This window comes from Symphalangus syndactylus, chromosome 6, assembly GCF_028878055.3.
Source record: "Symphalangus syndactylus isolate Jambi chromosome 6, NHGRI_mSymSyn1-v2.1_pri, whole genome shotgun sequence".
Taxonomy (NCBI): Eukaryota; Metazoa; Chordata; class Mammalia; order Primates; family Hylobatidae; genus Symphalangus; species Symphalangus syndactylus.
In genome coordinates this window covers 74930668-74943029 of record NC_072428.2, presented here as the reverse complement: position 1 = coordinate 74943029, position 12362 = coordinate 74930668, and the positions used below count along the sequence as shown (strand labels likewise).

Sequence of the window (12362 nt, the reverse complement as noted above, 5' to 3'; positions counted from 1 at the left end):
AAAGTGCATAGGCAGTAGAGAGCTCTGATGCCTGCACAAGTGTGATATACTAACAATCTCTGAATTAAATACATTAGAACATGACTTTCACGGTAAGTGAATGAACCTCAACAAAACTAGTACAAAAAAATTATTGGTGTTCTAGTAAAGATTCCACAATAATTTATTAAATAAAATAACTTAATTAACAAATGTACACATTCAAGGTGGTTATCCCATTTATAACCATAAAGTAATAACATTCCATGAAGTTACAATGAGCTCACAGGCTCTCACACGTAGGGTCTTAGGACACTATTTGCCTCATATATGGGAGGTCACAATAAATCATCATGAAACCAACTTTTCATGTACAAGCAAAGCAAAAGAATGGCCTCAGAGGGGAAGAGAAGGAGGAAGGAGGAAAACCATAGAAAAGAGAACCTTTAGAAACATCAAAAAAACTCACAGATCCGTTATCATAATCCAGAAACACCCCAACTCGACCCAGAGGCCTTTGCACATACTGAATTAAAGGTGGAGAGTTGGTGGAGAGACTACAGTGATTCCTCCTTTTTGAGGAAATTAAAAAAAATGTTTCTGGTCGGGCGCGGTGGCTCACGCCTGTAATCCCAGCACTTTGGGAGGCCGAGGTAGACAGATCAGGAGGTCAGGAGATCGAGACCATCCTGGTTAATACGGTGAAACCACGTCTCTACTAAAAATACAAAAAATTAGCCGGGCGCAGTGGCGGGCGCCTGTACTTCCAGCTACTCGGGTGGCTAAGCCAGGAGAATGGCGGGAACTCAGGAGGCGGAGCTTGCAGTGAGCCGAGATTGCGCCACTGCACTCCGGGCTGGGAGAAAGAGCGAGACACCGTCTCAAAAAAAAAAAAAAAAAAAAAAAACTTTCGTCAGAATCAATAACGATATTGGCATCTGCAGCCCTGAAATCTCTACAGACTCCCAGAATCCAGTTGGAGGAGAGGGTCACATCCACCTCCCAGAAATGCCTGCGGGAGGTGAATGCTTGTGCTCCCCATGCAGCAAAGCTCCCCACTCCCTGGGGATCCACGGGAGCACTGAGATGGTCATCTCCAAATATCACATATCTCACATCCTCAGAAAGGCTTATATAGCAAGGAATCATTTCCGTGCTCAGAGCATTATCCACTGACAAGGAAAAAATATTATATTAGTGAGTGCTATGAGGGACAGAGGCTCTGTGCCCAATTATTCACTTCATTTGCTCTTCTTCCAAGAAAATACAGAAAAAAGGAAGCCAAGAGAGTTCAGCCCCATGTATCCATGAAGATGAAATGTTATTACACCACTACAGCACATACAATTATGTATTATTACTTAAATAATAGAGAAAAAATGTGACCATCTCACTGGGTGAAGTAATGATTTAATGTCTGTCTCTGCATAGTTTGTTTCAGGACATATCTAAAATGTTTTTTTGTCTTCAATAGCAAAATCTTCTTGTATTATTTGTGTTTAAGATCATCAACAGGTAGACATCAATTTGCTGTGATGTGAGAATTTATTGGAATGTAAGTAATGCCTGTTATAGTCTCAAACATAAAAAATTTGGTAGAAATTAACACATGTAAAATTTATAAGTTTCTGAAAAGAATACTCTGGCTTTACATTATCTGTTTAGCTCCTGATTCAATCTACTCTGGGGTCCTGCCCTCTGCTACTTAGACCTGCTCTCTAGAATGGGCCTAACATGGTTCAGCCACGTTCACAGATCCCTCACTTTTCACTTGTTTTGATATGTATCTGATGGCATTAGAATTGTTCTGATTATGGATATTTCAGTCATTTTCTTTGTTGATCAAAATGTTCTGATTTTGTAAATAATAAAGGTTACTTGTAGAAGGCATGTAAATGCACATAGAATAGAAAGAATTAGAAACCATTATGCCAAATCTAAGCCTTCAAAATTGAATTAAATTGAATAAACATGAAATACTGATGCCACTATGAGAACCAGTGTCTTCATAACTATATGATCTGAATATTCTTTGTCCTCTTATTCTGCAGATAAAGTATGTATCTTTCTTTACATTTTCATCAAACTGTAAGTCCGGAAATTGAGTTTTGATCATTGTAATATTACTATGAAGGTTGAGAAGATGCACATGTTTAGGAAAAGTATGTATTACCTACATGTCAAAACTAATAAAACTTAAGTGGGAAAAGCCTCAACCAAGGGACCCAATAAAGAAATAATTTGAGGCTGGACGGCCAAGCAGCTGGCTCTTGCCTCTGAAGTTGTTGAGCATGTCTAGGACTCCAGTTATGCGCCATGAAGTGAGCTCTGGGTTCACTGGCTGGGGCTTTTGCATCTGTGCCAAATCAGTCCTGCAAAACAAATGGCCACAGCTATAGTTCCAGGCCCAGAGTTAATCACACAGTCATACAAAGATATCACATTTTCATATAAGATGTTTCCTCAGAATTCTGCCCGTTTTGGTTAACTGGTTGTACATTTTATTCCACACTCTAGGGGCCATAAGGATGTTACTTTTTCTAAATTTTACTTCCATAAAAACCCAATTTCCCCAGATATGTTATCCTCACACATTACACAACTTCTAAAGTCATTAAAAGTCATTGCCTCCATCTGCCCATCACACCCCCTGAGGGTAGGCAGAAATCTTGGGAATATTTCAGAGAGCAGAAAACTCAGACAAAAACCTTTGGGACTTCAGGCTGCAGTTGTCACTAATGCTAGTCAGTGTGTAACAAAGAATGTTCACTGAGACAAAAGGCTTTAATCTTTTGTGCAAATCAAAGGAGTCTAATTCCAGCCTGAGAACCCTGCTGCTGAGGGTCCTGAGGCAACCATTTTCCTGAGGTCTTTCCTATAACTGGGTGTACGGTGATGGAGCAGGCCCGGGTCATTGATGCTTTTAGGAACAAAACATCCCTCCTCAGCCCATCCTTAGGGAAACTCTCTCCTCCCTCTGTCTTTTTTTTTTTTTTAACCTCTGACCCCTCTAGAGTAGAAGATGCCACTATGATTCCTCAGAGTAATTTTGTATTAAGATCTGTGGGGTATGGCTGGTCAGGATGGATGGATTGGGAGAACAAACTTCCAAATGACAAATTGTTTTTATGTATATTTTAATTCATGCAAATTTTAAGATGAAAACTTTCCAGACCCAAGAGAAGAAGACCTCAGGCCATCTTTTGAAATAAAATTGGAAATAGCCCCTGACAACGATGTTAATACTCAAAATGTATACATGCCCTTCATTCACAAGAGAACAAACTTTTCAGAAATAGCATTGTTTTTAGTGTAAACTCACCTTGCTGATACATTTCCCACATCCTGCAAAAAAATAAAAGATAATATTAATTATGAGAGATTTTTCCTTCTGCATCTTTTCTCACACTCTTGTTTCTTTCTGTTTTAATAATGTATATCTTTTTATTTCCTGCTAAGGAATCATTCAAGCCTAGATTAATAACAGAACCTCAACTAAACAATAAATAGCTTCATCAGTGGGCATTAAGAAGAAAGGAGCTCAGCAAGAGATGGTGGAGTAAAGCAAGGATATCTAGGTTTCCAGTGTCATTCATTTCCTAATCTTATTTCCAAGGAAAGCTCTGACCACACATGACAACTATTAAAAGAAAACAGAGAACCATATGAGAAACAGAGTACATGGACATTGATGAGCAGCTTTGAGAAATCTTGCCCAGGGAAGGGGAAACCCCTCAATGTCTTCAGCAAATCACTGCTGTCTGGGACATCAGAGTGAGGAGGAACTAGGGCATGTAAATGGATTATTACTAACCTTCCCCTGGCCTAGAGTTCTAATGATTTTGGATGATCTCTCTGTGTGGATAGTACTCCAAATTATATTGAAGAGAACTTTGTTATATGTTATCAGCTAAAATGGCAAAAATTTCCCAAAGATTACCAAAGTATGCAGTAATAAGTGAATGGAGAAAGGAAATGGTGGAAGTCAGACAGCATGTGTCACTTAGCTTAGAGCAGTGACATATGCAGGTGATATTTGCATCTCCTGGCAGCACTGTCCAGCAAAGGCTTCCTGTCTCTGAGTTTGGACCCTCCCTCCTCACCTAAAGCAGCTCCCCGTCAGGCATGCGGCATGTCTCCCACAGCTCTCTGTACATGTCTTTCGTCCCTTCTAAATGTTGGGTCATTCTCACTTGACTGTCTTGTAGTTGTTAGAAAAGCTCTTTTGCTTGTCTTTCCAGTGCCTGCAGATGCAGTTGCTCCTCCTCTTCGAGAAATATATGCATCTTTTGATATTGAATACTGATTATCCTCTTCCTTAATGACACACAGTGCTGCAGAGACGTTTGGTTAAAAGGATTACATGTTCTCACTCTCAATAGAAAACTTCAAATAATTATATGCTGGGTGTAATCAAGCAACTTATAAACTTTCTGCCTCACTCCTGCAAGGAGTCTTGAATATTTGCTATCTTTTTCTGTCCATCTTTTTCAATGTTCCTATTCTCTCTCCCTATTTAAATCAAGCCTTTATAAAGACTCCTGGTTTCTGTCACTGTGACGCTTCTTCACATTTGTTACTGAGTCAATTATTTCCTCTATTAATCTCTCTTTTAGGATTTTTCCATGTCTGATTCGCCTACATGTTAAAAAACATTTAACCATACACCGTATTATGCAGTTTTTTTTTACTTTTACCATATTTTTACTCTATATACTATTCTATTGCTTTCACCTTCCTCATACCCAAACTTAGTGAAATGTTGTCTCATCTGCAGTGTCTGAAAAGGTTGATACCAACCTTCAAATGTGAACTAGAATAGACATCATGCCGTTTATGTATACACTAGAATTAATTTGGCTAGCTTGTGTGGGCTTCTCTGTTTGCAACTGCTATTATATCAATTGAAATCACTACATTTTCTTGGATGAAATAACTATCTTTCAACTGGTAGTTTGAATTTAGCTAAAAATTATAAGCTAATATCATGTTTATTTGCATAAAAATAAAGAAAACATTTTCATTCTTACCTCTAACGAATGAAATTTGCTAGTTTCCTGATTTAGATTGTTTCGTGTCTCTTGATTGATTTTCCATAAATAGTCCGTTTCCTTTATAAGTTTCTCCTGCAAAAGAAGCAAGAAGCTTAGCAATAATGAAGACAGTATAGTAGATTTCATCCCCTTATCAATAAAAAAAAGGCTGTCATTGAAAGAAACATAAATTAAGTTAGAGTGGAGTGGTCAGATTTTTCCAAATTAAACACATTTGGTTCTAATACTTTGATGTGAAAGGTGATAGAAACATAATAGAGAGTTTTAAGGGACCCTTCAGATAATGTCATCAATTTTCTGAGAAACCGGCTTTTATATAACCTGACTTTGAACAGTGTTCTTGGTGCTGGCCACCTGCTCCACAGCTCCATTCTATATGTTTGAACAACGTTTCCAAGGAAACCTCCTTTAGTGAAGTCTCAACACAGCTATGATTAGAGTGCCAAATTAGTCAGCAACATTGAAAGGACACCTTTATGTGTCATGATTGACATGGAATAATCACCCCCTCCACCATCTGCATTCTCATCACCGTCATTATCATAGGCCCTCATCATTCTTATTTGGGACTCTACATAATTCACACTGCCTTAGAGGCATCACGTACCCTGCATTCCTCAGCAGCCCATCCTATTGGGCTGTGGCTGTGAGCCATGTGCTCTGGTGACTCAGCGCAGGGCCCACAGAGCAATCTCTTGTCAGCCTCACAGGAGAGCTCCTTAGTCTCCTCATGGAGCACACCGATATTGTGTGAGCTGTTGATGTTCTGAGGTCTGGTCTGTCTGGCTAGGGAAGCCAGCTTTTTGAGTGCCACACTGGTGTTGAAGTTGGGCTTCTCTGAGATTTGTCTGCACAAAGGGCAGTGAATTGATGCTCTGCCTTCTTCTGAGCAGAGGCAGAGGCAGGGCCTGCAAAAGCTGTGCCCACAGTCAATGGTGACCGGGTCTATGAGGTATTTCAGGCAAATGCAGCAAATGAGCTCATTCTGGAAGACTCGCAGGGCATCTGAATCCGTGTTTCTGAAAATTAAAAAAAAAAAGTGAGAATTTCTTTCTCTTATTTTTATTTGCCCCGATGAAAAGGAAAAAAAGGCTGGTGGACAATTTTCCTTGTCTACTTGAGCTCTGTCCAATATGTCTAATAAGTTGGTTCCAGTACAAACTGAGAAATAGTAAACGCAAACATGCTGGATTTATAAAATTTTCCCTCAATAGTCATCGAACATTCAGTCCAAGACTCCCTGAGATACCAAGATCCTAAGATGTTCAAGTCTCTTATTAGTAAATGGTGTGGGATTTGTATGTAACCTAAATCTATCCTCCTGAATACTTTATGTCTAGATTACTTTGAATGCCTAACACAATGTGAATGCTATATAAATACTTGTAATGTCATACTGTTTAGGAACAGCAAGAAGATTAAAAATATGTACATGTTTGGCAGGGCGTGGTCACTCATGCCTGTAATCCCAGCACTTTGGGAGGCCGAGGCGGGCGGATCACAAGGTCAGGAGATCGAGACCATCCTGGCTAACACGGTGAAACCCCGTTTCTATTAAAAATACAAAAAATTAGCAGGGCTTGGTGGCACATGCCTGTAGTCCCAGCTATTAGGGAGGCTGAGGCAGGAGAATAGCTTGAAACCAGGAGGCGGAGGTTTCAGTGAGCCGAGATCACACCACTGCACTCCAGCATGGGTAATAGAGTGAGACTCTGTCTCAAAAAAAAAAAAGTACATGTTCAGTACAGCTGCTTTATTCTCCCTCTAAATATTTTTTATCTGAGATTAGTTGAATTCACTGGTATGAAATTATGGATATGAACAACCGTGATGCAAATGAGAAAATGAGACAACAGTACTCATGGCATTTTTGTTAAACAAGCTGTGCTCTCAATCATTCCCAGTTACTTAGACAAGCTTAAAGCCTGGGCAGAGGGTAAAAGCAGGGATGATTTCTGAGTCACTTATATAAGATGATTAACGAAGAGGCACATTCTGAATGTCATCCTGTCTCTGTCATGCTATCTCTCTCACTGATTCCATGATGATAATATATGAAAGACACTAAGTATCTATGGTATTATTCTATACTCCCTGCCTCCAAACTCACTTATGAAGTTTGCTCAGACAATTATAAATAAAGTAGCTTTTATCTAAGATTGATTAATCAGAGTGAGTGGACTGTCAACTCCTAAAATTATCAATCATTAAATTTGTCGTTTTAACTTTAATATCAAAACTCTTCCTTTCAATACATTAAATGTAAATAATATCTATTATTTTTAATTAGGAAAGTTTTTTCCCATAGTCAATTCAGATGATTAGAGAGAACACTTTCACATTCTGAAATAGCCAATGTTTCACCTATAATAATTAACAAGATTAATCAACAATTAATTATCTTCTAAAATAACAAAAAAAATTAGATATGTATTGGGTTTTCCACTCTACACTAGAAAATCCAGAAATGCAGTTAATGGAAGCGTGGCCGCCAGTTCACCTTTCCCCTTAGTGACTTGGAAGTTGCAGCTTCTTGGGAGCCCTTGCCACTTGGTTAGATCTATTGATCTATTTTCTTTCTTTCTTTCTTTTTTTTGTTGTTGAGATGCAGTCTCACTCAGTCACCCAGGCTGGAGGGCAGTGGCACGATCTCAGCTTACTGCAACCTCCACCTCCCAGGTTCAAGCAATTCTCCTGCTGCAGCCTCCCAAGTAGCTGGTATTACAGGCGCCCACTACCATGCCAGGATAATTTTTTTGTAATTTTAGTGGAGACCGGGTTTCACCATGTTGGCCAGGCTGGTGTCTAACTCTAGACCTCAAGCGATATGCCTGCCTTGGCTTCTCAAAGTGCTAGGCTGCAAACATGAGCCATCATGCCCGGCCGATTAAATCTATTTTCAACAGCTTTCAAATCTAATCTGCAAACTGCAAATTTTGAAGAGACAGCAAATAAGATCTTTGCAACAAGAATTTTCAAAGTAATTCAACATTTTTAACATTCACTTTGGCGTACATTATAACCACTACTACATGCCCACATTCTAGTGAACATTTTAGGTATTTTATGGGTTCTATCATTGCATGAAACTATGGAAATATATCTTTTCACACTTAGGAAAAATCTAACAATACAGAAAACAGTCACATAAAAAGAATCAAATAGCAAGGGAACACAAACCATATCTTACAAACTGAAGATACTTTATATTGATTTTCTATAAAATCACTAAGACGGTTATTTGTTTGCTTAGAAAACACCCAAGCATGCTGCCAGGTAAATTTAAAGTATTTTTAAGAGTAAAAGTGAGCATGATGGTTTTGCTGCACATTTTATACTCACAAGGCTACTATGGATGGTCTCAGTCTAGAAGCTCTGTAGACATCCAGATTAGAAGTAACTCCTGGTGCTCCAAAGCCCAGCCACAAATCCACTGGGTCCTCACTGAAGGAGAGAGAAGTCTCTTGACAAGCAACCTTTTAAAGTGTATGGACCCACGAAAGACCACACCCACTTCCTGAGGTGGATTAGATTGCATAGAAACCGGTAAATTGGCGGATTAGGTTTATAAAGTATTGAAAACCACACTTGGGTGCTCAAAGCTCAACAGAGAAGTTTGGAATGAGATGCAAGAAAGTTGACTTAACACAGGGTACTCAAAGAAGTATTTTAAGTACAACAATTATTTCACCAAATATTATCACATGCTAAGTTTTGTTTTGTTTTGTTTTTGTTTTTGTTTGTTTGAGATGGTATCTTGCTCTGTTGCCAAGGCTGGAGTGCAATGGCTTGGTCTCAGCTCACTGCAACCTCTGCCTCTCGAGTTCAAGCGATTCTCCTGCCTCACCTTCCCAAGTGGCTGGGATTACAGTCGCCCACCACTACGCCCAACTAATTTTTGTAGTTTTAGTAGAGATGGGGTTTCACCATGTCGCTCAGGCTGGTCTCAAACTCCTGATCTCAGGTAATCTGCCCACCTTGGCCTCCCAAAGTGCTGGGATTACAAGCGTGAGCCACTGCACCGGGCCACATGCCAACTTTAAAATTTTGTTTCTCACTCCGTTTTAAAATTATAATTGCTTAAGTGCCTAGCAGTTATTTATCTGAATATGTTCAAAGATAAAACATTAACTGGGATTACCAACACATCTGTGCTGTGTAACTCTCTTGTTTAAAAAAGTATAACAAGGAACTTAATTGTGTTTCACAAAATTGTACATATAATGGTTGATATAATTAGCTGTTTTTCTTTTTTTTACTATTTTATGACTGTTTCCTAATGATGGATTTGTATGAAAATAAAGTCTGTTTTTTATTTATCCATCTTTTTGAATAATTGTAAAACTGAAAATTTACATATATATGTACATAACTATCTATAACAATGTTATGTATTCATATTTTTAAAATTATATAATAATTAATTTACACAATAATAATTATTATTACTTTTTTTTTTGACATGCTGTCTCCCTCTGTCAACCAGGCTGGAGTGCAATGGCACCATCTCTGCTTACTGCAAACTCTGCCTCCCAGGTTCAAGTGATTTCCCTGCCTTAGTCTCCCGAGTAGCTGGGATTACAGGTGTCTGCCACCGTGAGTGGCTAATTTTGGTATTTTTAGTAGAGATAAGGTTTCACCAAGTTGGCCAGGCTGGTCTCGAAATTCTGACCTCAGGTGATCCGCCCATCTCGGGCTCCCAAAGTGCTGGGATTACAGGCATGAGCCATGGCACCTGGCTGTTATTTACACAATAATTATGTCCATAATTATCTTTAATAGTGCATGAAAGTTATTTGTAACACAGTTGCCATACTAACAGATTTTGTTGTCTTTTACCATGATTTAATAAATCACCAATGTTTATACATAGTTATATTCATAAATTATCTAATGTTTGGGGATTTAGGTCATTTCTGTAAACTTAAAATTAACAAACCTTGCTAGAAGTTGAAAAAGTAGAAATCTATATAAAAGTCGCCATTTATATATTAAGAGACATTTAAAAAATTATAAAATTCATAAAAGCCAGCATATCCCAGAAAAAGATGAAGTGGCTGTCTTTTTAATCAGTCCATGGCACTGCAAATTAGTATGTTTTCTGAAGTGTCATTTGATCAGCATTATGCTTCAAAAAATATATCCAATAAAGTTAAGAAAAGGTAATCATAGATATATATATATATGCAGACATTTCCACAAATGTTGTTCTTTGAAAACAGATTCAAACACTTCTTAAAATGTTGCATATTATCTACCTAAGTGTAGAGAAGAAAGACTTTCTGGTATTCTCACTTCTCAGTAAAAATTTGATTCTCCATTTTGTAGACTGCACTGTATTAGACAGAAATAAACAATAAGCAACTTATGAGATGCATATGAAAGAATAAAAAATAGTTGCAAATTTTAGTGCTAGAAGCTGAAAAAGTTATCTATTTTACTACAAATATGTTATCATGCAGGGTAGGTAAGAGAGAAAAGGCAGTATTTCCTTACGTAACTAAAAAATACTCTGTCATTTAAGTGAAAATATCAGACATTTATTGATCACCAATTCTGTGCTAAAAACTGTTCTAAGTGCTTCACATGTTCTAGCTTACTTAATTGTTACAGCAACCCCATAAGATAAATAATATTTTATACTCATTTAAAGATTAAGAAACGTAAGAACAGGAAACCTTAATAATTTGTCCATAGGCATAGTCTAATTAAGTAGGAGAACTAGGGTTTGAAACCAGGCAGTCTGTCTCTGAACACTGTTTTCCTTTCAGTGACATTAAATATGTTGCCAAAGTATCTTCCTAAGCCACCAAATTACATACAATATTTTGGGGGGACGCTTCTTGCATGCTGGCAGAATTGATTGAAAGTTGACAAAGCCTTCAAGTATTGTGCAGGCTTTGGTCCACTTTTTTGAATAATAATATGCACACTGTCCTACATCTACCATACTGTCCAACCCTCTATCAATGACATCACAAAAACCCTGTGGGCATGCTCGGCCAAACCCCATAACAAAGGCATTGTGGAAAACCTAGTGTGCAGTGCAGCTCTTCTTTTCAAAGCACAGAATGTCTCAGAGGGTCTCTTATGTGCGCTACTCTGATTACTCACAAAATAAATGTCTGCTATGGACTCTCCTTACTGGTAGAGATTGGAGCCAAAATTGTAACAAACCTGCACGTTCTGCACATGTATCCCAAAAATTAAAGTAAAATTTAAAAAAAAGTGTAAAAAAAACCAAGACTAAGTCCTTAAGGAGCTCATGGTCTAGTAGTTGATACAAAGGAAGAGACAGTCATCCTAAAAGTCTTCCTAAAAGAAATGACACCTAAGCTGAAACCCAAAGGATGAGGTTAGTCTTATCTTTTCTGATAGTAAAGTCTAAGTGACAGCAGTTGTCATGAGAAAAGATTGTGGGGCCTGGCATGGTGGCTCATGCCTGTAATCCCAGCATTTTGGGAGGCCGAGGTGGCTTGACCGGTCAAGCTAGGAAGTTCAAGACCAGGCTAGGCAACATGGTGAAACTCCATCTCCACAAAAAATACAAAAACTAGACAGGCATGAGGGTGCATGCCTGTAACCTCAGCTAAGTCTTAGGCTGGACAATTGCCTGAGCCCAGGAGGCTGAGGTTGCATTGAGCAGGGATTGTGCCACTAACTGTAGCCTGGGTGACAGAGTGAGACCCTGTCTCACACACACACACACAAAATATTAGTTCTGTTCTCTTCCTGTGTTGATATCCTTCTATTCTCTCTAGGCCAGAATGCTTTCTGAAATGGAAATGTGCCTATATTCCTACCTGCTTAACCTTATTATGGGATTTTGATAAACTAGAAGAAAGTAGTTACACTCCTCTTGATGTCTTCCAAAACGTACTTGATGTATTTGGTGCTCAGTGTATGAATTGTTCTTCCCACAAATGCCTTGGATTCTAGTAAGGGTGAGTTCCTTGTATTTCTTTAACTTGCCACAATCATCCATACTTCTATTATTTTGTATAACATGATTACATTGTCAGTGGAAATATAAATAAATAAAATTACTTTGAAGCGCTGTGGCATTGCCCAATAGAATTGCAGATCTACCAATTTTATAACCCAGACATTCCAGTTATCGGAAGATACTGTCTGGAAAGAGAATCTATTGGCTATTTACATTAGGAGACATGTTCACAAAATCAAAATACAAAAATCACTCCAAATGTACAACAGCAGAAAATGAACAAATATATATCATTGTGCACCATTTATCCAACTTTGGGTTTCCACTACAAACTCACTCTTGATTGTTTACATAAATAGATCTGGACTCTTTAAATATTTTTT

The 12362-nt window shown here is 38.2% G+C and overlaps 1 pseudogene; it reads right to left on the bottom strand.

The window, feature by feature from the left end:
- Positions 1-346: 346 nt before the first annotated feature.
- Positions 347-12018, bottom strand: LOC129485361 (putative tripartite motif-containing protein 64B; annotated as a pseudogene).
- Positions 12019-12362: the final 344 nt, after the last annotated feature.